This window comes from Rhagoletis zephyria, unplaced genomic scaffold, assembly GCF_001687245.7.
Source record: "Rhagoletis zephyria isolate East Lansing unplaced genomic scaffold, Rhagoletis_zephyria_1.1 Rzeph_scaffold_00103, whole genome shotgun sequence".
NCBI classification, from domain to species: Eukaryota; Metazoa; Arthropoda; class Insecta; order Diptera; family Tephritidae; genus Rhagoletis; species Rhagoletis zephyria.
In genome coordinates this window covers 175,808-199,918 of record NW_016157187.1, presented here as the reverse complement: position 1 = coordinate 199,918, position 24,111 = coordinate 175,808, and the positions used below count along the sequence as shown (strand labels likewise).

At 32.1% G+C, this 24,111-nt stretch overlaps 1 protein-coding gene across 1 annotated transcript in view; it reads right to left on the bottom strand.

Annotated features, from left to right (window-relative positions):
* The window catches only part of Pde8 (phosphodiesterase 8), a 280,798-nt gene that overhangs the window by 202,218 nt on the left and 54,469 nt on the right, over positions 1-24,111 (bottom strand). The window contains exon 2 of the mRNA XM_017633087.1: positions 17,836-17,859. The gene's annotated coding sequence lies outside the window, so the exon portion shown is untranslated. The remainder of the gene's footprint in view (positions 1-17,835; positions 17,860-24,111) is intronic.

Sequence of the window (24,111 nt, the reverse complement as noted above, 5' to 3'; positions counted from 1 at the left end):
AGCCTATGTAATAAATAATTTAATGTTCATATCAGGGATGTTGCGAATGTGGAATTTTAGACATCCGCGGATGCGAATGCGAATGCGGATGTCATGTATTTTTAAGAAATAATTTGGATGGGTAAATTAGGTGATTTAGGTAAATAAAAAAATGGAAGGGTTAATAATTTTTAATAATCTGCCTTATTCTGAGTTTTGCCCGAAAAAAAATTCAGCCGAAAATTTGTATTCCGCCAATAGTATTTAAATATGTACATGAAAACCAAAAGTGAAAAGTGAACCGGCTTGGGGAAAACTTAACTCATGATAAAAATTAATGTTTTTTTAGTACTTGAATTTAAAAATTGGAACATTGTACTTAATAAAAACTTTTCGAAGGGTCGTAAATCAAACCTGCGCCTCTATATAACTATTCGCTCGAAGCGACAAACTTGTAAAACTTGAAAATTGGAAAAATTGTAAATTCTTTTCGATTGACACTTCACCAGTTAAGAGGACTTTCAGTCATATTTATTTATTTTTATTACGGTGCAATAATTGCTTTTTGAGAATTTCATCGGGGCTGCAAATGTCGGATGTAGCCTCCTGACTTACATCTTCACAATCTAGCATCATGGCACAATCGTTTTTTAGACACCGTTTTTTCGAAGGAATTCTTCATTCTCATTCTTTTGGTTGTTTCGGAATTTGTCACGTCATCGGCGTTTTTCGATTTTAGTTTTTGTAACTCATTTTTAAGGCTTTCTTCTGTGACTGGTTAGATATACGACTGTGCACTTGCACAATATTCTAGGGCCCGATTATAACAGTTATTTTCTCCGAGTTAAATTTGGTGTTATATTTTTTATTCCGAAATAACCGTCCTATCCGGATAATAAAGAAACCGCTTATCCATATTAAACAAATTTGGTATCATATGAAAGAGGACTGAAAAAGCTTTCAAACAGAAATAACGAATGAACGTAACCACCTTTATTTATATTTTTTTTATAACTTTATATACTAAAGAAATTCATGTAAATATATGCCTGACCTGAAATATTTTTCAATAGGTGACTTTGCTTGTTTAGAAATTTTAGTTTTAAAGCTATTTAAGTCCTCTTTCATTGGATACCAAACTTGTTTAATTTGGATAAGCGGTTTGTTTATTATTCGGAAAGTACTTTTATTTCGGAATAAAAAATATTTGGTCAAGTTTAACTCGTAAAAAAATAACTGTAATTTTCGGTCCCTTCAATATTCGCATTCGCAAAAGATCCGCAGTCAAAATTAATGCGGAAGCTCCGCGGTTGCGAATGCGAATGCGAATATTCGCATCAACCCTGGTTCATATATATATTCATTTGAGTATTTATTTATATACTCTACATAAACATTCATACACAAACATAATCAGCATTTCATTGCTGCTTAGTGGCATAGCCAGGAATTTGCTAGGAGCTGGGCACAAAATGAAAAATTATTTTACTAAGGGGACAAACTGCATTAGGAGCTCCAATCGTTCACAGGCTACATTTAAATTTGAGTGCACAGCAGAATACATATCGCACACCGCCTTCAAAAGAGCCACAACTCAAAATTTAGCACTTTTGAAATTTTGCGCTAAAAATGTACACAGAGCTTTTAATTAACTTTCAGTAAAAGCTGGAGCAAATTTTTGTTATAATTAAAAAAAAAAAAAAACTAAGGTTCAGTAGCCCTTGCCAATATGATTATCATGTGCTAAGAAATAGTTTGTCGTATTTTCTGACAACGTGTAATTTTGAGTTGTACCCCTTTTGAAGACGGCGTGCGATATGTGGCTAGATAATCTACATACATACTTGCTTGTAACTAAAAATGAAGTGCAAAATAGCCAATTAAAGTATCGTAGAGATTTTGTTGTTACCATCAGTGTTTCATTCATATTTTATGCCATTATTTTTATGCGTCGCTAAAACAGTAATTCCTAAGATTTTTTGTTTATACCCAGAAGCCTATCGTAGCAGATGGCGTTAGGGGAATCGTATTTTTTTTTCCAACTCTTACTCGTTAATGTGTGCTACTCATCTTTTGTCACAAAGAGGGATTGATAAAATCTCTTATAGCAACAGTCAATACACGAAGACAATTGAAATGTGGGCGAAATGTATGGGAGTAGCATTTTTGCGTGGGCTGTTTATATACATACATAAGTGTCCGACCGAAGGTTCGGCCTGGCTTCGATATTCGGCCTATTCGGCTGATTTTTTATCTTCGGCTTCGGCTTCAGCCTTCGGTCGAAAGTTCCGAACAATTAGGCAGTTAACAAGGTGTTTTATTTGTCGTGAAGTTACATTATTTTACGACAGTCGTTAAAATTTTGTTGTTGTTTCGCATCTGTACATAACACTTTTGAAAATGTAAGAGCTCTATATATTAAAAAAATGCATAAAAGTGATACAATTGTGTTTTGCTGTGATCTTGTAGAAACATGGCAGCTATTTGGAAGTTTTTCAACAGCAAATAGTAAACTCCGATTTGCAATTTGTGCCAGAAGGAGCTTTCCCTGGGAAGTGAAGTCAAAAAAACAAACAAGCATTGCATCCTCAACAATACATACCAAGAATTTTTAGTGGCTGTGGAAAAATTTATGTTTGTAAGGTGTTCCTTTTATTTTAAAAATAATAGAAACAATATGTTACTAAATAAAAAATCACCGAGTTATTATTTTTGAAACGTAAAACTTAATTTTGATGTTCGGCTTCGGCTCGGTGTTCGGTCGAATATTGAATAGCACCTAATATTCGGCTTAGGCCAAAATCCAGCTTCGGTGGGACACTAATTTACATACATAATTGTGGAAACTATGGATACTTGGTTACAAATTGGTAGATTTCTTTGTTTGTGTGAAAAATTTGTTTTTTTTTCCCCCAGTTCTAGGTTGAATTAGCGAGGGAGGAATTACTTTAGTTCTTCTAAATACTAATGCTGCTTAGAGAGCTTCTGTAACTAAGCATCTTTATTTCTCGTAAATAGAAGCACAGTTTGTTAAACTTAAACGTATCTAAGTTTCTTTTCTTTCCCTTCAGGATGAATACACAGATAAATCAAAGCACGGAGAAAGGGCATATTCCCATGACCTAGAAAGCTCTCTTAGCTTTCGTCTTCCGGACCACTGTAGCGATTTCAGGCGGAATTGAGGGTAATCGAAAGGGCCACAAAACTGGTAATGTGTGATATGACATTCTAAGTTGATATCTACATCTTCACTGACAGCTAGGCCGCAATAAAATTCCTGACAAAGCAGTCGACAACCTCCATGGGATTCCGCGCATGTCTTAACGAGATGGCTGAGCCATTTCGCCCAAAGGTGATATGGGTTCCGGGTGTTCTTCGCAGCCTTATAGTCCATTTCCACCAACAGCAGTTAACTGCAGTTAACAGCTCAGATAAGTTCCAGGAATTATAACATGGGTCGATCGGCCAGATTAATTTCCTACTTTTTGCCCTTCATTTGGTGGTACTTATTATGAGCAATCACCCCCTTCGAGTTGTAATCTCCTTTTTCCAATAGGCGTCAATTGCAGCTAAGGCTGGGTGGAAATGAACTATTAGCATCTTTTAAGCTTCATAATTTGTAATACTTTCGTTTTTATATGCATTTACTAAAAGTTGGGAAGCAAAAGAATGCACTGACACATTTACATTTATACAAAACATCCGCCTGTCATCCACATAAACTTGACAAATGTCAAATTGTGGTCTGTGTCATAAACAACGAGTTCGTACTTAATACTCGTACATATATGTATGTACACATGTGTTGTGTGTATTATGTATGGATGTGTTCGCAAGAATTTTTGAACATAAAAAATTCAAATTTGATGGAATGCTTGTCTCTTTCTTAAAACGTGCCGGCATGTAAATTAAACATTTGTACGTACTATAATAAATATATTTATTTATATTAATACGCTGGTGCACATGCTAAAGATGTACAAAGCTATGCAGAGTGTTTGCATACATTTTTTTTAACCGACTTCAAAAAAGGAGAAGGTTATCAATTCATCGGAATATATATATATACATATATGTATATATATTTTTATGTATGTTACCTCATAACTGTGGACCACGTCAACCGATTTCCCTAATTTATCGATGGTCTTAAATTTGTATATGAGATTTGAAGTCGGTTCTATTTTTTACTTAAATGTTAAATATTCCCAAAGTTTTTTATTAATTTTCTATAAAAATAAATTTTCTATAAAAATACAGATTTGAACCAAACCATATAAATCGAAGATTCAAAGTTTACACAAAATTTACCAAATGTTCACTAAAAATTTGTAAAATTAAATCTGAATCTTTAGAGCATTTTTTGGCATGAAGCATACAATTTTAGTCGTGCAAGTTTGGAGCCATTAAAAATCGCGTTGATTTTTAATCATCTTCATTTTCCTGGTTTTGGGTGTAATCAATGTAATCTTGCAGCTTTGACCGTTTCGATTGATCCTAGAAAATTATATTGACCTCAAAGGAGAATTATCCTAGACATATTTAGGATGTTCATGAACGATCATAATTATACCAAATAGATAAGGATGGTCGCATTGCAGGATTTTAGTCTGCTTTGACTAGGTCTAATGTGTACTTCAGTGGCGGTTTAACGGGGGTGGTTGCGGGTCCAAATGTGCCGATTGTAATTTTTTCAACCTTTTATAATTGGAAATCATTCGGCACATTTTTAGTATTTTCGGTACATTTTCATCTTTGCCAAATAAATTATCCTAGATTTCCTAGATTTTCCTAGTGCAGACGAATCCATCGGGGAAGTTTTCCTCCGCGCCCGTGGTTCTCAAGGCAGCCGCGTGCTCAGACCCCAGATAATATTTCATAAGATGTTTTGCATAAAAATTATAAATTGTCATGATGAAAGGATGTCAAATAGTACTAAATAACAAATTCTATATTGCGAAATTCTCGAAATTTTATGTAACCTATTAATCAGTTGATAAATCGTAAATTACATAACAAGTGAAATCTTATTTAATTTCGACCAATTTACTAATTTAGTGAAACTCTACGAAATCAATCTCTTTTCTTGAACATTTCCTTTCTAGGTTCTTGACAGAATGTCTACCGTACAATTCACTGCTAATCGTTGGAGCTCCATCATATCATTGGCCAAAAAGTTACTAACAAGCTATACCTACTTCCCAAAGTCACTTTTTGATAGTTCTTGATAATTATCTAAGAACCAGATAGGTTTTAAATTAAAAATCCAAAACCCCCAAATTCTTGATCCGCTGCTGGCTTATGTGCCATATGTATGTATATGGATACACCATGATTTTCGATATGAATACAATATTGCTGCAATGTGCAGATGTGGTTTCATCAGAATGTTGATATTAATTTTCTCATCAGTCATACATACATACATACATATGTACATTCATACCTTCAAATACATACGCGCAGCATTTCGACACTTTCTGCAGAATTCATATGCATTTGTATATGTTTTGTATGCACATACATATGGGCATGGGTATTTCCTGAAAAGAGTCAACCAGAAGTAAAAAAATAAAAACCCACCTAGACTAAATTTAATGATGCTCATCGATAGCTCTGTATTTCGTCCTTCATAGTTATTCGTATAAGGTTGGCACCTATTCGAAATTAGATGCAAACTAAATAATAATCCCCAATTCAGAAATATTTTTAATAGAGTTGCCACCTATTTGCTATCGTATGTTTATTTAGTTTTTTGCTTACAAAGTGGATATACAATATTACTCTTTACGGGCGGTAAAAGAAAGGTCTTAAAGAATGCTTTGCCTATATAGTAAGTGTTGTTCCTTAAGATATTAGTGTAAGCTTGCCACTTATTTTCGATTCTACAAAATTTAGCTAAAATAACTTAAAATGGATATCAAATGAAAGGTATTTTTAATAACTTTAATGGTGAAAAATTTTCGTTGAAGGTTGCCACTTTTTTTAATACCAATTTTTATCTTACTAATTTGAACGACCATTTTTTGTAAGTATGGATTTGCACTCAAAAAATGAACTCTTCAACCTGGCGTATTTCTTAATACTTGATATAAAATATTTTAAATTTTTTTAGATTCAAACAGTAAAAATTGTTTTATTTTTTCAAAAACATTGTTTTTTAACAGTTTTTTTTAATTTTTTTATTTTCATTTTATTTCATTGAATACTGAGGTACTTCTTACGCTAAAATATTAACACATTAATAATATTTTTTATTGATAATTCCAATATGAGATTGTCTTTAGGAACGTCCGAACGGCAACTTTTAGGGGCCTTAAACTAGCAAGATGCTACTTATTCATGAGAAACATGTTTACTTATTTAAAGGTCCTCTATGACAAAAAAAAAAAAAAAAACAAAAATGTTCTGATCCCAAGCCTGCTATTGTTTTTATGATGAAAATAGTGCCTACACATGGAACTTCCGCAACGCTGGACATGCCCACATGCAAACGTGCATACATTTGCACACAGCCACGTGTCCGATGAGAGACTGAACAATGAATGCTTCAGCTATCTCATAACTACGTTCGAAGATTTATGGTATCCACAATGTTTGGTTGGCGGCGCCAAGTCAACAACATCCCACCTTTGGCAGCTGTCAATTTTCTCAGTTTACTAGGTTACACCGAACGCACGGTACACCACTCTGCCTGCCCGCCCCTACGCACTCACAGTCGCTTCATTTTCATTTTGTTATTTCCCTTCGACAACATTTTGTTGCTTCCACAACTTTGATTGCTTTTCCAATGTGTTCAATAAAAAAAGTTCTTTGTTTCTACCTTTTACTTATTTGCCGTCGTTCTGTTATTTGGAGTTGATACTCGGCTGTTGTTCATATTTACGTGGGTGCAGAGTTTTCTTGTGCGATACTTTGTTGACACCAATGGTTTCTCTTTGCAAATTTTTTGTTCACTGCTTCTTGGTGATTTCCGTTTATTGCATAGAGAAATGCTGAAAAGTTTTTTTAATTTCTTCGAGTGCCCGTAATTACCATTCACCATTTGCCGTTGATTATCCTCGTTTAATTAGTTGTAAAGTAACTAATTTTAAAATACTGCCTGGGCGTTTGCTTATCACTGATCGAAGGGAACATTTACTTGAAGATGTTACTGTACGAATAAAAAACTTTTTAACATACCACGTTTCTTTAAATGGAATTGAAAGTAGTAAATAATTTTTCCTATAGCCATAGAATTTGTCTTTATAAGTTTTGATTCAAGAATTTACAAAGAGTTGTTATAAAAAACTAGTGAACCCGCATGGCGTTAAAACATCCAAAATTTACCAAAATTTACTTTCAAAATCCTAAACAATCATCCAAATCCCTATACCGATCAAAAGTACAAATTAAAACTCGAAATAATGGTGCAAATCTTATGACCTTCACAAAAAATGCCTTCTCGTATAATATACGTATACTTAGTTGGATCGATATGATGTTTCGAAAAGGTGGCCAGCCTAATCACCCATATCTTAATATTTCATAAAACTTGTACAATACAATAGTATTCTTCTTCTTTAATAATTCGCTAAACTTATTAAATGATTTAAATTATACTTTTTAAACAGATGGAAACTCTCTTGCAACCACTCAAAAACATTCTTAATTTTCAAACAAAACATTTCTTTACACTCTTTTATTTGACACCCATATTTCATATAACCTGTGTAATATGTAGTTAACTAAGTTCGATTTTTAAACAGGTGGTAACGCTCTTCAAAATATTTTCAAACTAAAACCATTTCAAACTCTTTCGTCTGATACCCATATCAAACGCGGTACGGAATTAACTCGTGTCAGTGTAGCTTGCTTGAAATGAAAGTGTTTATATGCAAAAAAAGAAATACATTGATCGAACACGTTTTCAAACAGAGTTCATCCCGATGCAACTCTGTCAATACATGATTTCATCCATTAAACAGACGTGTGAAGGTCGTGCCCTTGTTGGATCGCCTACTATTATGCTGTTTTCCTCTTTTACATGCAATGTACCATATTCTTATTTTTCGTCCAAAAGTCATTGTAAATATCAATTTTCAGTGAATGAGCTTCAGTAGTTGGTTGAATTTCTGAAAACCACCGTTATATGGGAAGTGGGCGCGGTTACGGTCCGATTTCGCCCATTTTCAATGGTGTGAAAAGGACAAGAGAAATGGGACTTGTCAAAATCATTATTGAACCGAAGTTGAATCTTCCACTGATTAGACTGTGCTCTAATCCATACAGTTTGTTTAAGTTAGAGGGAAACAATTAGACAATTGCTATGAAAATGGCAAATTTTACATTTCGCTTAAGCGTAGAGCTAGAAAAATATCGATGCCACTATCAATAGTATCGATGGTTTGCTTTTTATCGCCACAATCGACACCATCGATAGTCTTAATGACTATCGATAGTTTCTTCTCTATTTCCACTACTCTATCATTCAAATTTTAAATTTATTGCTGTGAATGCAAGTATGTAAATAAAGCGAAAAAAGTGCATATACAAGTGCCACTCTAAACTAAATTACCCATTGAAAACAAAACGAGACTATCGATACTATCGATGGTGCAAAACATAAACTATCGAGTGGGAACACTATCGAACATGAAATTTTCAAATATTGACTTTGATCTCGCGCTTTTTTCTACATTTTACCCAAAAAGAGCTGCGCAAAAAGACAAATTGTGGAAAAATAAATTTTATTTGATGTTTTTATAATAAAGTGCTGTACCTACTTACATATATGTTACAATATTTAAATCACATTTTCAATGAAAGTAACATTTTGGTAGGTTGAGACCTATTTTGTACCAATTGTGGTAGGGAAAAATTTTTTTTAGTAGCAACACTGCTTGAGGCTCCCCGTCTTCCTGAAAACCTTCTGGAAAGAGTAAAAGACAACGTCCGATTTTCTCTCTCTCTCTCTAGGTAGCGTGGGATATAGTATGATTTCTTGTTACTTCACTGATAATCGCAGCATATAAGCATTCAACTAATTATTGGCCGCAAAAACATTAATGCTTGTATTTTTAAATTTGCTTTCGGACGAAATTGCGCAGTCCCTCCCCCTAACTTATGTACGTATGTACTTGTACCTCCCAGCCCAACACTGAAATTCATTCATCGCTGCTGATGGTTACAGAATCATTACGTCGTTTAAAGTACAAAACCGCGTATGTGAGGTTGCATAAATTATATTCTAGAGAGTAAAAACACTAATATTTATTTCAAAATTGTTATCTATTTTACAAAGCAATCGCACATCTTGCTAAAATATTTCAGGACGAATGGATAAGGATTTAGCCAAGAGCTTTTCTAAGTAAATCCAATTTTGGCAGCAAATGTCAGTTACGCGGTTTCATACTTTAAACGACGATTAGTAAAACTGAACTCTGACCTGCCACTCTGTCTCGAAACAAAATAAAAACCCGCTAGACTTGCCTTCTTTTATTTTTCATTTTTCAAGCCTTTTTTAATCAAACCAAAAGCGTTTAAACCTAGACAGGTAGAACAAGTCGTTAAATACGAGAATTTTAGACAAATTTCCAAATGCACACCTACAGAATTTCAGCATAAATTGATTTGATTTTCACAGAATCACAGATGTGCAACTTGTACACAATACAAACGCACGTACGGGTATTCATCAAAATACAACACAAACAAAAATGCAGATGTAAATAATCCGATTCGAGTCACGCTCCAAAGGCTGCACCCTAACACCCTTTGTAGATTTTAACGAGACTTTTATTTTCACCTGATTTAATTAAAGTATAATAAAAAATTTCCATGGCAGCAGACTGGTACAAAAAATTTGGAGGCGATTACTTGGAATACTTAATTATTTCAAAGAGAGTTGTGAAAGTAGATGAGAATAAAAAAAAACAAAGACTGAACTGCGTAATAAAACAAATGGGTAAATTTATAACAAGTATCCTAGGTGGCGCAAAGAGGTGCGATAAATATACAGAAGATAAGATGAAGAGTAAATTGCCACAGCAGCGTACATTAACCCTTTTATTGGTTTGTGTAAAGCTGTTGAATCTTTTAGGTACTAAATTTTTTTACATACAGACATGACGTATGTAAGTACATAAGGGCGGGTCGAAAAACACAAAATGTTTCATAAAAAGGTGCTATTTTAATCCCTTATTCTAGTAAAAATCCTGGTTATCTGCAACAATATCTTCAGTTTACAGAATGAGCTTGAAAATTTTAAAATTAGAGTGGGAATACCATTTTTTTTATTTATTTTTAAAGCGACTTGTGTAGATCACATCCGGATACATGAAAAAATAAATTGCGAAAATTAAATGTAAGTAACATCAATATTTTAATCAATTAATAAATTAAGTAGGAAATTAAGATTGATTTATTAATATATTCATGTTACTTACTTTTAATTTGCCCAATTTCAAAAATTTTTAAATTAAAAATATTTTTTTTATAACTACCTCTAACTAACTGATCTTAAAAAATTCTGAAATTTTCAAGTAGGTGTTTTTTTCTTTTTTGTTTGCAAACTCTAATAAAGTTTATGTTAAATAATTTTAGTTTATTTTCACTTTGAAGTTTGAAAATTTTTTTCCAAGCTTAGTTTTCATATCTTAAAAAAAATAAAACGCCTTCTTGATAATTTCAGGACCTATTAAGATCATTTAGGGCCGTTTTTACAGTGACGGGTTAACTCTCATTCGGCAGTTTACTATAGGATTTCAGTACAAAAATTGAAAGTTAACCATCGCATTTGAGTTGACCCCCATTTTAAAAATGGTACTTAGAGGTATTGGTAAAAAAATTAGTAACAAGTTTTTTTTTATGTATACATATAAGAAATCTGTGATTTGTTGGTTTTTCGAATTTTCGAACTCCCGCTATATGTATAAATATTTAACTAATGCCTATTTGTCATGTGCGTCTTTATTTTGCCTGCCAAGGGGCGACCGCTGTTCGAATTTTTTTACGCGCTTAATTTATCTAAAACGCATTGGGATCGGCTTTGATAGTTCCAAAAATAACGAGATGGAATTCGTTGTTTGATGTTGTTCCTCGCATATTACTTTATGATAGAAAAACTCGGATGTATTATGCAGCTCTTTGGCAATTGCAAGATTGATTTTGAGTGATTTACAGTACTTGTATGAATACTGAAAAATAATGTAACCAATAAGAGCAACACTCGACTCCCTGCAGAGAGGTAAAAATATGGTCTTTGGATGTTTTATTCCGTCTTTAACATTACAGGGCAATTCCGGTAACTGTCTTTCACCTCCCCACAGTCATTCGAAAGACAAACATCTTTCGTAAGACAGTTGTCTATTCTAGCAACTATCCTAAAAGCTTTTTACTGTCCCTCGAAAGGCTAATTGAAAGATCTGCTAACGAGAATAAAAGAAAACAAAATGAAAAAGTAAAATAAAATAAAATGGAATTAAGGCAAAAATAAATAAAAATATTTAATTTTAATGACATTAAAAAAAAAACATATTTTTTTTAACATATTGTTTTTTTTGACAATAAAATCTGAACATTAAGAAAACTACATTAGAAAATAGAAAAAATTAAATAAAAAAGAAAATAGTAGATACTTAAAAATTAAAAGAAATCAAAAAGTATGTTTTTTAAAACAAAATCTAAGAATTAAAAGAAAACTAAATTAAGAAAAGTAGGGAGTGTTTTGGTAAAGTATTCGTTGCTGAAAAAGCTTCTTGATTTTTATTGATATTTAATAAAAGTAATCCGTAACACAGGTACCTGGGTTCAAGCCGTGGTCAAAGCAACATCGCAAAAAAAATATAGAAAAAAGGTTTTTTCTTAACAGCGGTCGTCCCTCGGCAGGCAATGGCAAACCTCCGAGTGTATTTCTGCCATGAAAAACAGCTTCTCATAAAAATACAATCGCCGTACGGAATCGGCGTAAAACTGTAGGTCTTTGTGTGACAACATCAAGGCGCACACCACAAATTGGAGGAGATGCTCGGCCAAACACTAACATATGTGTAAGCGCCAATCTATTATTATATTATTAATCCGTAACAACGATTGCAGTAATCGTTTTAACAAAAAAGACAGGATTACAATTAAAGTAATCGTTCATCGAACGAACATGGATTGCGATTCCAGTAACGTAATTTGAACTTTTTAAAAATCACGATTATTGTAATCGTAATCTAAGCTCGTTCGCTGAAGGATAACTATAATTGTAATCTTGCTTTTTTAGCTTTTTGGGATTACGGCAATCCTAATCGTTTATTAATCGTAATCCTTATCGCCCTACTCTGAAACATATAAGAGCTGAATAATTTAGAACAACTATTCAGTTTAAAAACAAATATGTTTTTGCGTTAGTTTAATACATTATTTATTAAAAACGAAAACACTAGAATCAAATTTTACCATATGGGGAAGAAATTGAAACTCCGATATTCTATACAAAAGTAAAAAAAAAACCATAACGAGGCCGTTCGGTTCGAAAGATAAAAAATAAAGGCGTTTTAGAAGATTTATTTTTTTGGTTTTTTGGTTTTTTTCTGACTAGTATGCCACATATTTCTAATACATACATATGTATATATAAATGTCCATACACAAACGTCACGCATTGTATAATTTTTGTTTTTCACGGTTTCCACATCGCCTTGAATTTTTTAGCCTTCAAAATAACGCAGACGATATAAATAGCTTAGTGCTTTTAATAAAAATTAATTTGTAGCAAACAAAAACATAAAATTCTAATTTTAGTTACTTTTATTTTGCTAATTTAAACTTTTTATATTATTTACTATTAAATTTCTTTTGTTCGTCAATGACTTTTAATTGCCATGTAGTACTTTATTCTTCTTCCTTATTCTTCTTCTTCCTACTCTAAGCTTTTTGTTTCGACTAATATGTGTACATATGTATAAACCTATAAGTCAGTGAGGGAAACTGCCAACTGTAAAAATCAAGAAGGGTATACATTTTGTATTAAACAAAAGAAAGTTTAACATTTAAATATGATATAGAATTTTAGATCAGTGAATTTTGAAACCTAGTATTTCTTATATTTGAAAAAAATTCCCTTTTTATAGGGAAATTTACAGCTTATTTAAAAGTATTTAGAAGCCTGATCAGCGGAATTTTCAAAAAGGCTTTTTTTATATTTAGAGACACATCAAAGTTTTAATTTGATATAAATTCATCACGGACGTGGCTAAAAGCCTAAGCAGTGGCGTTGGGAAAAATATTTTTTTTTTATAGAAATTGACAATCGGTTTGATAGCTGTCAACTGTCAAACTATAAATTTTATGGTGTATTTGGATTTATCATGACAAAAAATACTACGATCCTACAGTTTGATTAAAATCGTAACAGTACTTTTGATTTTTCGCGTAAAATACGGCCTCTCCGACCACTGTGCGTCGTTATTATAAACAAGAAAATATGCACGTATGTAGATACATATGTACATATATGTAGGAAGATGTTTGTCAATGAAAGTATGAAACAGTAAGGCGAATGTGTGAATCTATAAATTTTTTTTCAAAGTTGTGGGTGGAAAAATTGTCGAAAGAAAACTAAATAAAAAACGCGCATAATCACGCTACAGACACATAAAAACCTACAAAATTTTAAGCGAACGAAATAAATAACAGTATAGTATGTATAATCATTTGAATATACAAACCAAACGAGTACGAAATATTTACCACCAAAAAAATCCAAACCAAACAACAATCTTAAATGTATCAGACAAATATCTCTTGCGATAATTGAAACATATGTATTTAGTAGATAAGCTGCATTCCAAAACGTCAAAACACAAAGCATCAGAGACTATTCACTAGAAAAAAATGTCTAACTTGCGCAACCTAGTCGAAAACTAACTAACCGTGGTTGCGCACATTTGGCATTACAATCTACTGAGGTTTAGGAATGAGAGAGACGGATGCTTTGTATTTTAATATTTTGAAATGCACCCATACTTATGTTGTTTGTTTCAACCGCTGGGTCATCGCAAAAGGGCTACCAGGGACAATCTGAGGAAGTACATACTCCAGAGATCTCACATGAATTTCAGTTTGTATTTGTCTAAAAGCTTCAGTACTGCAACTGCAGCCTCATTGGACAATTGGTCCACTCGCTCTCCTTTCCTTTTATGCTCCCATGGTCCGAAGCTCAGTTAAGAAAGAACAACATTGACGGAGTCAACGAGGGTAGTTCCTTGCATCCATTCACTAGCTTCCCAAGATTCAGTTGATTCTTCATGTAAAAGTGCAGACTGATTAATATATTTCCCATAATCGAGCTGCGCCTCTTGGGCTTGTTTAACCACAGACCCTACTCCTACTGTTAAGTATTTCGCAATTTGATTCCTGTAAATGCACCCATGATGAAGTTTCAGTTGCTTACACTTCTGGTTGGGCGCGTCGTTTTTTAAATTTCGGCTACCCACAGAAATCATAAGTCTGTAGAAGGTCGCGTTGAGCACAATTTTGTGCTCTATCCACATTGGGAAAGCATCAATACGAGCCATTCAAAGCCAAACGAAACGATATTAGACGAGATTTTGTTTGCTCTCGGTAGGAGTAACGGTGGAACTTCGCGAGGGAGAGAGCAAATTGAAGAAATTGCGTTAGTCTCGGCCATAACTAAGATAAATTGGATTTTTGTACCAAATAAAATGGAGAGGACCATCAACAAAACCGCCCAAAATTGATATCGCAGTAGTATGTAAATATGAGGACAAAGAGCAGGAGAAAATTCTTAAATCAGATTCGTACTGAAACTTATGTAGGAGCACAATAATAAAATATGCCGATAGGTAGGAATGGTGCAATAAATAAATTTTCACTGCCTATAAAATTTTGAAGAATCATTCAACAAACGATTAACTGAGTGTACGAGTATGTTCTCCCAACATTACATGAGAGAATTCAGCTTATTCAATGCCCAGCTTCTGTGATGATTACCATATTTGACCTACCTAGGTTAACAGGCGATTCTGGCTAACTAACTATCTAAGATTTTATTGTCTTAAAAAAGACACACAATTTTTATATCAGTTAAATTTTAGAGACTTATTTATGTTAAATTTTAGAGACTTATTTATTTTTTTTTTAATTATTACTTAATTTTTAATTTTTTTATTTGACTTTTAGATTTTATTGTATTAAAAAGAGAAACCATCTTTTTTCACTTCATAAATTGTTTCCCTTTCTTAATTAATTTATTTTTTCTTATTTAATTAGTTTTGTTATTTTTAATATTTAGATAACATTGTTTTAAAAAGAAAAATGTTTTTTGTATTAAATGAATTTTAAGGAACTTATTTCTTCTTTTTTAATTTAATTTTCTTTTAGTTTTAAAATTTTTTATTTTAAAGAGAAAAATTTTTTTTTTTTCATTTAATTTTGAGAAACTTAGTTTATTATTGTTTCTTCTGTTCTATAATTTAAATTTCTTTTAAAATATAGATTGTAGTGTTTTAAAAGGAAAAAAACTACTTTTTTATTTCGTTTCAATTTTTATGAAACTATTTTAGTTATTAAATTTTTTAATTTACCTTTTAATAATTTTTTAATTGATCATCTTTTTAACTTTTATATTAGTTAATGTAAAAAAAGTTATATATATATATATATTTTTTTAATTTCATTTAATATCTAGGACTCGTTCCTTTTTTCTGAATTTAATTTTCAGATTCTATTGATTTTAAAAGAAACCTATTTTTCTATTTAATTTAATCTTTGAAATCCTATTTTATAATATTTTTTTTCATAATTTTTTAGATCTTGTTACTTTAAAAAGAAAAAACATATATTTTTTTAAATTATATTAAATGTTCTTGGGTTTTGAGGTGAATTTTTCAAATATAATTTTCTTCTAATTTTTAGATCATGTTTTGAAAAGTAAACTATTCTTTATATTTCATTTTTTAACTTATTTTAAGTGTTAGGAGCTTTTTTAACTTACTTTTTTAATTTTATTATACTAAAATAAGCTTTTTTAATTCTTGGGAACTTTTTTATTTTTTCTCTTTAATACCTGGTTTTTTAATTAATTTATTTTTAATTTTTTGAACTTTTGGATTATACTACTAAAAAGAAAAATATTTTTTTTTGTTTTTTTTTTAAGAAACCTTCACTTACTTTTTCTCTTTTTAATATTTTTTTAGATTGCCAGTTTTTATTGTTTTGGTTAGAAAAATAGGTGTTCGTGTTTTTCAATTCTAACTTCTAAAAGAAAAACAGCATAACGCTAAGTTTTCATCGTTAGCAAATCTTTCAATTAGTTTTTCAAAAGAGAGAAGAGAGCTTTCAAAATAGTTGCCAAAAATTACAATTGTCTAACGAAAGACTTTTGTCTTTTTTTGTGAGCATATAACGATATTCGAAAATAAATTACGAACCTTCTAATAAGACTCTGCTTCAGTTTACAATGAAAAGCTATTAAAACATAACTTAAAACCACGTTTCTAACACGATATCTACAGATGATTGGCCAACAGTTAGTTAAGACTATAATTTTATAAACTCGGAATTATAATCCATTCCGGATACTATGGCTTTCTTTTATACATTACCCTATCCTATGTAATTACAGCTGAAATAACAAAACTCCATTGCCTAGTTATTTAATTCAAATCATTCACAAGCTTTGTGACACGCTTTACAAAACACCACAAAATGAATCATTCCACAACAACCGAGAACTCTTTTTACGAGTAGAGTGGGTGGGTAATGAATGAATTCGGCAATTCGACTGCTACAGCAGGAATGAAAAATACACAGACATAAATACACATACATAAATACATAACCGCAAAAACACATTTGATATTAATCAAAATACATAATAACGTAAACGTTAAAAAGATAAAGTAATAAAAGATAAATAAAAAATAATAATTAATGAATTCATTTTATTGTTGACATTATTTTGACAATGATAAGTAGCTAGGATTTATCTGGAGTTCAAAGTTTCGGCTTTGCGGAGATATTATACAACGTGTATGGTATGTATCTACTAGGGATGTTGCGAATGCGGATTCGGATGTTTAAAAGCTAACATCGACCTTATGACCTAAAAAAAATGCAAAATAAAATAACGAATTAGGCTAGATAAGGCAGAATAAAATGGCGAAATAGGCAGGAAAGGGCACTAGAAATACACATATTTTAGTAATGTTTATTTTACAAGTAAAAAGAGAAAAACTGTGAACCAGTTTCATTATATGACAAATTTTTACTTTGTATCTTTGACTATTTTCTCCTTTCGAGTGTTTTAACTCACAAAACTTTAATCCCTATAGTTTTAGTAACATTGAACATTTTGAAGTTTTCCGACAGCGTTTTCATTAGATTTTCGCGAAGAAAAGCCTTGATTGTACTAAATGTGCGCTTGACGTGAGTTGATACCAGTGGCGCACAATTTAAATATGGAACATTTAAAACTTTCATATTAACAGGATAAGGGCGTTTTCCTCGCCCTTTACAATTAAAGGTAGAAAAGGCAAATATCTTTAAAAAGGCAAAAAAAACGCAACATTAAATGTATATATATGGAATCAGGGTAAGCTAAATCGTGGACTATCTCAATCGAATATACTCTATCTCTTTAGCAGAAAACAAGGCAATTTCCATAAAATCCGGTCTTACTAAAGACTATCACAAAAAATGCCTTCTTGCTTAATTACAAATATATTTAGTTAGATCGATATGACTTTCCGAAAAGGTGGCCACCCTAATCAAAGGTATTTTCAAACTAAGGCTTTCATAAATCTCTTTCGATTGGCACCCATGTTGTGCTACATACAAACATTATTATTATTGCAAATAACTTACCGGGTAATCGGAAGATAATTTATCCTGTAAGAAAAAAGAAGTATAGTTATAATTTATTACTATAGGCATACAAATTTTTTAATAGTAAGGTACGTAGAAATTATGCATAATTCCATAATCCGCAGAAAATACAAAAACAAATCTAACATTACGTGAATAAATCGTCGCCTGGTCCGATTGGTGTTGTCAGTTTTTAGATATCGTCTTTAGGTTTAGGAGATCTTGACTACAATTTTTTCGATAATTTAGTAAAAATTTAGTTAGTTATTCAGACGTATTAAACTAATCAATATCTTAAAAATGGCGTTCTCCATTTTTGGATATCTCCTTTAGTTTCCGAGACATTGAGTAAAAAGTGTCGTTAATTTAGTAGTCATTTTGATCACATTTCGACGTATTTCATACAAAGTGGCTGCTAAATTGTGGACAACTGACGCTTACGACAAAATTTTACTAAAGAAAATCCTTCATAAACTCAAAACTAATTAACAATAAACATTAAAAATTAAATAATTTACGAATTTTGTGAACTAGTAACAGTTCTGGCCAGAAGATTTAAAATTATTCTTTTTAGACCTACTAAAAATAGATACAATTAAAAATGGTTAGAAAAGTCTCGAAGTCTCCTGAAGCAAAACAAAGTTTTCTGATCGAAAATATTGATTTTCAAGAGTTGTATACCAATTCTATGAAAAACTGCTTTTTCCCGTATAAAATACATGGAAAACTTTGATTTAAAAATAAAAAATAAGGATACATTTTTTTCGGCATCGAACAATTCTAGGAGGTGAGAGCATTAAAATTTTGACGTTACTTGAACACCCTAATGTACATATGTATGTATATGCATAAATACGAGTATAAATGAACAAAAAAGAAATTTGCATCTCACAACCAGTGTTGCCAGAACTTTTTGGACCAACCGGCTAAATTGGCGAAAAAACCGGCTAAAAACGGCTAAACTGTTAAATTTCACATGTTTTATTTAAGTAAATCACAGGTAGAAAGACTAACTAGTTCTTGGCAAGAAGTTGCAAATTCAAGTTGGAAAAAATTTTTCCAGCAAGAATTTGCAATTAGGAAAAACATATGATTGTGGCACATGGTTGGATTTTTTGTCGACGATAATTTTAACAAACAATTTCGTTAAATTTAAAAATGTGCAAACTTGAGCGATTTTAAAATGAAAAATGTAAGTAAACACTCGCTTACTTAATTCAATTAGTTAATTCCAATGATTTGAAAGGTGCTCGGCTGAATAAAACTGTATTCGTAATCGGAATGCAATCGCAACCAGAGTCGATTTAGCAAACCCGACAGTTACTACAACAAAGAAATTGAAACGTATGTTGAAGAAAGTCGGACTAACAAGAAATATACATGTATATCCTGTTTTTTGCCCATCTGAAAGAATTTTAAAAATTCTATACAAATTTATTATTATATTTGAAATGCAACCGTGGACCCTAGCTGGCAGGAAAACTTGCAAGTTCCTGCAAATTTGCGTTCGTGCCGAAATTTGCAAATTTATCTACTTGAGAGAGAATTTGGGAGCATTTTTTCGTACTATCTGATATTTTGAGTGATAATTCTCGCTGGATTTTCGAATAAAAAACCTATTGTCTTCCCATAGAGTTTTTCTTTTGTTTTCATTTTGACATTTGGTTTTTTTCTAATTCAATTTGACGTTCGGTTTTTGGAATTTAAATAAGTTCTCATCAAAAAAAAAAAATTTTTTAAAAAATACATACATATGTGTACATAGTGCTTGAAAATATCAATTTTTCCCTTACCTTAAACGTTTAAGCTTGGGCAACAATGATGTTTCTTAATTAAGGCAGAATTGAATATGCGCTATCTGAGAAGACAATACCTGTAATATTTATTCTATGTGTTGGCACTATATCGAAACACAAACGCGTGTTAAGCAAACAGTGAAACAATTTGTTATTTTCTAAGTTTGCGAATAATACTTCACACTTAAATTTAAGACATTCATAACAAACATTTTATGAAGAAAATAGCCGTTATGGCCTTCTTTAGAAAAAATATATTCGTTTAAAATAAAAATAAGCGAAATCGGCCTGACATGAAAATTTTCTCCCCGATAAGGCTAGTAGCCATTTCTAACAGATTTTGGGTTAAAAGTTTAGTTAGTTAAGTTAAAAATTAGTTAAATTTAGTTAAAAATGGAAACATATGTATATATTTGAATTTTAAGAAAACAAACTAATCTTTTTTTTGCAAAACGGCTAACAAATCGGCTGCCGGCTAAACCGAAATTTCTCCGACAGTTTGCTATCGCAACCGGCTAAATCTAGCCGGAAAACGGCTCAAATGGCANTAAAAGTTTAGTTAGTTAAGTTAAAAATTAGTTTAGTTTAGTTAAAAATGGAAACATATGTATATATTTGAATTTTAAGAAAACAAACTAATCTTTTTTTTGCAAAACGGCTAACAAATCGGCTGCCGGCTAAACCGAAATTTCTCCGACAGTTTGCTATCGCAACCGGCTAAATCTAGCCGGAAAACGGCTCAAATGGCAACACTGCTAACAACAAAAAAAATAAAAAATGCCAGATGTCATATCAATTTTAGCAGTAAAACAACTAACTACTGCCAATTTTACTGCAAAGCGATACAATTCAAATGCGATATTGACAAAACATTACAAAATTGCTGCTGAAATGCGAACGTGAATGAGTTAAGAGTCAACAAAGGGCGTAGTTGTGGAAAACCCCAACAGAAGCAGACAGTGGAGAGGGGAGTGGTCGGTTCACACCTTTAATTATTACCTCAATGAAAGACTTTTATGATTCTTAAACATTTTTCTATGTATGTATTTGTTTTTATCTAGTGCACCTTTCTTTGTTTATTATGGGTTGCTTTTATTGTCACTTTTTAACCGACTTTCAAATAAGGAGGAGGTTATCAGTTCGTCGGAATATATATATACATATTTTTTTATGTACATATGTTACCGCATAACTTTTGACCACGTCAACCGATTTCGATTGCATCGGAAAGGCAGTGTCTCAGAGGTGGTCCCATACATATCTGGTTTAGATCCGATCATTGGATCATGAAGAAATTAACGGTACTCCTAAATTTTTATATGTGAATTGAAGTCGGTTTTGGTTTTTGCTTAAAAATTACTTGGTTATTTCTCTTCTTAATTAATAGCTGTTGTTTTTTTTTTTGATAGTTGCTATGGCAGAAGTTAATCACATTTGATTAGTTATGAGTACACAACAGATGCCTTGTAGAAGGTACTAATATATACTTATACGCAGTAGAAGCAAATACTCGAATGTGTATATACAGTGACGAGCAAAACTGTAACATGATGTAACACTTTTTATTTCAGCCACCGCTATCTTTCATAGTTCTAACGACTTTCATACTTTTGTTGTATATTCTTATTGGTACACTCCTACTCCCGCTCTCATAACGATTTGAGGTCAATCCAACAACAATAAAAANCCCCGAAATGTAACTTGATTATAAGTTAACTTGCAGTTGATTAGGAAGGAACTAAAGGTCACTATTATCTGTATATTTTCTTTGAGGAAAGCTAACTAGTCAAGGGTGGTTACCTCCGAATTAGGTGTCCTCTAACTTGTAACTAACTACTTTTGGATAGTAAAATATTTAGTATTACACACTTATTTCTTTATATGTTATCGTAGGTGGTCCCATATTCCAATTCCGTTAGACATAACATCAAAATGATAGCATAAAATTTCGACTTTCATTTTATTTGCCCTGAATTCGAAAAAGCATATGTGAAGTGCAGAAAAAAGTGTACTCAAAGTAATTTTTGGTGTGAGGATATTTAAATAAGAGCTTTTTTAAAGAAAACTAACGCCCGATTACGTCTGCATGACTCCTGCATGAGTTTATATTTCACTTTAGGTTAGTTTGTCATAGCTAATTAAAACCGAAATCTTAAAAAAAAAGCTAACTAAAACTGATTATTTTTTATCAGTTTTTTCTGCAGAGTATATACATACATACATGCATAAATATGTATGTATTTGCGTGGTCTCCTCTAGCTCCAGGTGGTGAATGAAATTCATGAGATTTTTAAAACTAGGATACTCATCACTGGCAAATTCCTTTCAGTGACGAGAAAACTAATTCAGGGTACGCACAAGGTGATATCTCTAAGTTGGCCAACCAGAATTGATTGGGGGTTAACCCCTCCAAGACGGAACTGGTATTGTTTACATGCAGCAATAGTGAATGAAATAATTACATTACACCTGTTTGGGTGCTTGGGACTTCAATAAGTAGTTACCTATTAGGTTCCCAACCAGAGAAGATTGGGATGCAGGACTACCAGTAGCAGAGGGGATATATCCATCTACATTGATGGTTCAAAGATGGAACAAGGAATCGGAGCCGGCCTCTACTCGAAGGACCTGCAGATCAACCCCTCCTTTCGTCTACCGAACGATTGCAGTGTATTTCAAGCACAAATCTAACCTATAGATAGGGCGGGTAGTCTTTTTTGTTAGAAGTGGAATTCCAGAAGACAAAGCCACTATTTTTGTCGACAGTCTAGCAGCACTGAAGGCAATAGGATCTAAAATAGTGAAATCGGGAATTGTATGGAAAAGTCGCACCATGCTGACGTCACTGAGCCATATAAATGTCACTCTATTCTGGGTATTAGTCGGCTGATGAGATGGCGAAATGCGGCTCAGAGATGCCAATAGAAGACGGTTAGCTACCACCATCACGTTAAGAAAGTTGATGAATACACTATGACCGCGACTAATGACTCGTGGAACAAACGGGAAGACTGTGAGATAACCAAACCAAGAGAGGCCAAGCAAAAATTAGTTAATATTACCAAATTCAACCTTGAAAAGTAATCAATGTGTTTTTTGTTTAATATTAACAATGCTATTGTATAATTGAAACCTTATTGCACATCTACAACAGCGATGCAAATTTTTGTACTTTCGTACCAAAACTGATACTCTTAACATAATTTGGTACTTTGTTCATAAAAGTGACAGCGCGGGAAACCAGATTTATTTATTTCCATATATTTTAAACATTTTTCCATGTTCTATTTTTATTCTCCAAACAAAAGTCCAATAATTTAAACGATCTTCAATACAGCCAAATCGTCAATACCCGAAAGTTATCGCATAGCCGTTCGTTTTATGAAAACATCGACTAAGGCTGCGTTTTACCATATTTATTTAAGTGAAAATTATTTTAATGTTCGTATTTTGGGTTTCACCAATCAATTTTAATTTGTTTTTAATTGTGATTTAAGTGACCTATGCTCTTTTACTTAAATAAAAATTAAATCAGAATAACCACACTCAGAGATGCTACATGTTTAATCAGCTGATCAATATACACAGACCACAATATTGTATAACAGCTATGTATATACTTTTTATACCAGCCCTGCTTTGCTACCACTTTCAGCACGGTGCTGCCCTATTTTCACTCACTTAAATAAAGTGCTTATTGAAACTAAACAAATTTTAATTGAGAATCAAATAGGAAATTAAAACTAACTTCTACTTAAATTAGTTTGATGAAACGCAGCCTAATAGTGCACATTGCCACAATTTTTATTCACTTTGCAATAAGTACATAATGACGGATGAGTTTTTAATGGAGCGATGGAGAAGGAAAAAAGTTAAATTAATTTGGAGGCAATAAATTTAGCAAATTTGTGGTTTGTTTACTGATTTTTCATGAAAACGTAAAGGGCGAATTTCATTAATTCACCCCAGGAAACCTCAAACGATGATTGCGACATAAATATTTGCCGATTTTTATTAAATATCTGTAATTTTTCTATTTTGAATTACTCATGTAGATATTTTTCAGTGTTGAAAACAAAACTCAGCGAAGAGGTTCGCCAACTTTTCATGGCTTTGCTAAGATGGGTTAGCCTTTTGTGAGGCATAGAATAAAGCCGCAGTTAACTACAAAACTGTACACTCAAAAAAGTTCTAAAAAATCTTATTAAAAAATTGAAAAATTGCATGAGAATTTATTGAATTTGTCAGAGTTTAGAAATTATATTTTTATTTTATTTTTGGTTATAGTATGAACTAAATTTTTATAAACAAGTAAGAAAGTCTAAGTTCGGGTGGAGCCGAACATTAAATACCCGGCGCAAGTATTAAATATATGACTTTCACCTTCCCGAAAGGTACCGCTAGATGGTGAGCCGGGGTGTATCAATTTTGAGTAAATTAGCGTCCTTAAATTTCAAAATATTGCAGTTTCAAGCATTTA